The following is a 4398-nucleotide window of genomic DNA, read 5'->3' as shown; positions in this document are numbered from 1 at the left end:
GCAAGATGACAGAGGAGTAAGAGACTATTTCAACTGGTCCCTGAATTGAGCTAGATACCTACCAGCACACTCTGAACACACATGAAATCAGAAAGAGATGTAAGATTACACACTTCTGGATATCTATGAAGGCAGAGGAAGACAGATGAATTGAGAGTGTGTGGACAGATATCAGACAGTATATAGAAGGAGGGAGCCACCAGAAGTAAATCATTAGAAAGTAATACCCCAATGTGAAAGTGCCCTGTACTTAGGGACCAGGAATAGCTTAAAGAGTGGTGGCTACAAGATGGGAGGAGATTGATAACAGCACTCATACAGAACAAAGGGACAATTGGTGGGACTGGGAAGCTGCAGCCATGGACCAAAGCCCACAGTCCCAGGATGGCCACAGCTGACATGTGCCCACAGCCAGTGTCCACCTACATCTGAGCAGGCACAGTGCAGGCTCCAGTTGGTGGCCCCCGGGGATGACAGCTTTTGCAGCCACCACAGTCACCTTTGCTGCCTCCACTGCTGCTGGCACTGAAAGTGGCTGGTATGGACTTGAGTCAGTTGTCCCGGGAATGACAGCAGCTGGAACAAGGCTCTCTTGGACCAGAATTGCTCATGGTTTTGGTGGAAGAGGGGTACAGAGACAAACAGGGGTCTCGGGTAACAACTGAGACCATGGATGGGGGTGTGCACCACCTGTAGGAGGCTGCAGTGCTCCACAGAGATAGTAGAGAAGGGCAGTCTGTGTATTCTGGACTATTCAGAGGGGAGCAGACTGTGAATTCTCTCTGAGCAGAGGTCTGGGTGCAGACAGTTTACTTTGCTCTGACCCTCTGAAAAGGTGCAAAAAGTCACCAGAGGACAAACACCTCCAGAGAACAAAAGCCTCAAAACCCGGTTTCCATTGAGCCCAGCCCCTTGATAGTGGGCAGAGCAACTCCACCCAAACAGTACTGACTGAAAAACCATGCAGGAAGGCCCTCCCCCAGAAAATAAGTCAGAAAAAAACAAGAGGATGACAATGACAGGGTCCCCATAGAACTGGAAAACACCAATACCAGGGGGAAAACATATACTGAGCTCCAGTATTGCCTCACAGTCTGTATATTTCTTAGAAGCAATGTGTTTCTCTTTTTTAAATTCATTTTCATAATTCTTGTTCTTTTATTTTTTCCGTATTTACTATTTCAACTAGATGCATAATACAATCTATTCCAGAGTAAATTTTTTAACTTGAACGTTTTTCATACATATACTTATTTTCCTTCTTTTAAATATATAGATATAAGATTCAATGTGGTCCTTTTTTTACTATTCAATACTATATCTCCATATATCCTTGTTCTAATTTCCCTGTATTGCTGGAAAGTTGAGTCCTTTAACAAAGATAATAAGACACACCCAGGAAGCAATGAAATACCCTTCCTCACCCAAATTGAGGGATTATAGAACTTCCTCTTACCCCCTCCTGTGCATTAGTTTTCCTTTTCTTTTGTCATTCCTTCTCTCTCTCTCTCTCTCTCTCTCTGTTGTTGGTACTGTATAAATCTTATTCTTGGGGTTCATTTTAGATAGGTTTTTCTCTTTTATTTTTTCTTTTCTTTCTTGGGTTTTTTGTTGTTCGCTCTTGTTTTTATACTTTATAAATCTTACACTTAGGGCTCATTTTGGCCGTTTCTTTTTTCTTTCATTTGAGGGTGCCTTCTGATTGCTCCAAAACTTGCCAGAGTATAAATTGTCTGGATCGTGGTTATATATTCAGCTATATATCCACACAACTACCTCTTGCCAGAATGACTAGGAGGAGGAACCCCCCAAGAAAGGAAAAATTCAGAGACTGTGTCCTCTGCCACAGAACTAATGGATGTGGACATAACCATGATGTCAGAAATAGAATTCAGGGTAACTATTGTGCAGAAAATAGCTAGGTTGGGGAAAACCATTAGTGACAACATAGATTCTCTAAGGGCAGAAGTGAGAGATGATCTGGCAGAACTTAAAAAAGCTATCAATGAAATTAAAGATAATCTCATATAAATACTCTAACAGCTAGGGTTAATGAGGCAGAAGATCGAATTAATGATCTATAAGACAAAATGATATAAAAGAAGGATCAGAAGGAGGCATGAAACAAACAGCTTAGAAGCCATGAAAACAAGAGTTAGAGAAAAAAATGGTGCCATAAAACATTCCAATGTCAGAATTACTGGGAACACTGACAGGGTGAAGAGAAAGAGGACTAGAAGATATAGTTGAGTAAATCCTAGATGAGAATTTCCCTAATCTAGGGAATAAAACAAGTACTCATATCCTACAGCAGAGAGGACACCTCCCATCCCAAGATCAACAAGGGAAGAAAGACCATCAAACATGTGACTGTGAAATTCAGGAATAATAAATTGAGAGAAATTGTCTTAAGGGAAGTTGGGGTAAGTGATTCCTTATGTACAGAGGGAGGAATATCAGAATAATGTCATGGCTGGAAAGTCCTACCAGAAAAAATGGCAAGCCAGAAAGGGCTGACAAGACATATACAGGGCACAAAATTAGAAGATCATGCAGGAATAATACTTTATTCAGCAAGGCTGACATTCAGAATGGATGGAGAGATAAAAAGCCTCCAAGAATGGCAAAGATTAAAAGAATATGTGACCTTATGTTTCTTGGTGCTATAGTAAATGAAATTAATTCTCTAATTTCCCTTTCTGTATTTTCATTGTTAGTGTATAAGAAAGGGACTGATTTCTGTACATTGACTTTGTATCCTGCCACGTTGCTGAATTGTTGTATGAGTTCTAGTAGTTTGGGGGTGGAGTCTTTTAGGTTTTCCATATAAAGAATCATGTCATCTGCAAAGAGAGAGAGTTTGACTTCTTCATTGCCAATTTGGATACCTTTTATTTCTCTTTGTTGTCTGGTTGCTCTTGCTAGGACTTCTAATACTATGTTGAACAAGAGTGGTGAGAGTGGGCATCCTTGTCGTGTTCCTGATCTCAACGGGAAGGCTGCAAGCTTTTGCCCATTGAGCATGATAGTTGCTGTGGATCTTTCATAGATAGATTTCATGAAGTTCAGGAATGTTCCCTCTATCCCTATACTTTGAAGCATTTTAATCAGGAACGGATGCTGGATTTTGTCAAACGCTTTTGCTGCATCAATTGAGAGGACCATGTGGTTCTTCTCTCTTCTCTTATGAATTTGTTCTATCACATTGATTGATTTGCGAGTGTTGAACCATCCTTGTAGCCCAGGGATGAATCCTACCTGGTCATGGTGGATAATCTTTTTAATGGATCCTGTTTGCTAGGATCTTGTTGAGAATCTTAGCATCCATATTCATCAGGGATATAGGTCTGAAATTCTCCTCTTTGGTAGGGTATTTGCCTGGTTTGGAGATCAGGGTAATGCTGGCTTCATAGAAAGAGTCAGGAAGTTTTCCTTTGCTTCAATGTTTTTGAAACAACTTCAGGAGAATAGGTGTTATCTCTTCTTTGAAAGTTTGGTAGAATTCCCCAGGGAATCTATCAGGTCCTGGGCTCTTGTTTTTTGGGAGGTTGTTGATCACTGCTTCAATCTCGTTACTAGATTTTGGTCTATTCAGGTTGTCACTTTCCTCCTGGTTCAATTTTGGGAGTTTATAGTTTTCCAGGAATGCATCCATTTCATCTAGGTTGCTTAGCTTACTAACCAAAAGAGGTAAAGGATCTGTACTCGAGGAACTACAGAACACTCATGAAAGAAATTGAAGAAGACACAAAAAAGATGGAAGACCATTCCATGATCTTGGATCAGAAGAATAAATATTGCTAAAATGTCTATACTGCCTAGAGCAATCTATACTTTTAATGCTATTCCGATCAAAATTCCACCAGTATTCTTCAAAGAGCTAGAGCAAATAGTCCTAAAATTTGTATGGAATCAGAAGAAACCCCGAATCGCTAAGGAAATGTTGAAAAACAAAAATAAAACGGGGTCATCAAGTTACCTGATTTCAAGCTTTACTACAAAGCTGTGATCACCAAGACAGCATGGTTCTGGCCTAAAAACAGACACATAGACCAGTGGAACAGAGTAGAGAGCTCAGATATAGACCCTCAACTCTATAGTCAAATAATCTACCACAAAACAGGAAAAAATATCCAGTGGAAAAAAGACAGCCTCTTCAATAAATGGTGCTGGGAAAACTGGGCAGCTATATGTAGAAGAATGAAACTCAACCATTCTCTTACACTGTACACAAAGATAAACTCAAAATGGATAAACGACCTCAATGTGAGACAGGAATCCATCAGAATCCTGGAGGAGAACATAGGCAGTAATCTCTTCGATATCAGCCACAGCAACTTCTTTCAAGATATGTCTCCAAAGGCAAAGGAAACAAAAGCGAGGATGAACTTTTGGGAC

This window comes from Mustela putorius, unplaced genomic scaffold (genome assembly GCF_011764305.1).
Source record: "Mustela putorius furo isolate JIRA1106 unplaced genomic scaffold, ASM1176430v1.1 tig00001361_pilon_pilon_pilon, whole genome shotgun sequence".
Classification (NCBI taxonomy): Eukaryota; Metazoa; Chordata; class Mammalia; order Carnivora; family Mustelidae; genus Mustela; species Mustela putorius.
Note: the sequence above shows the minus strand (reverse complement) of the source record.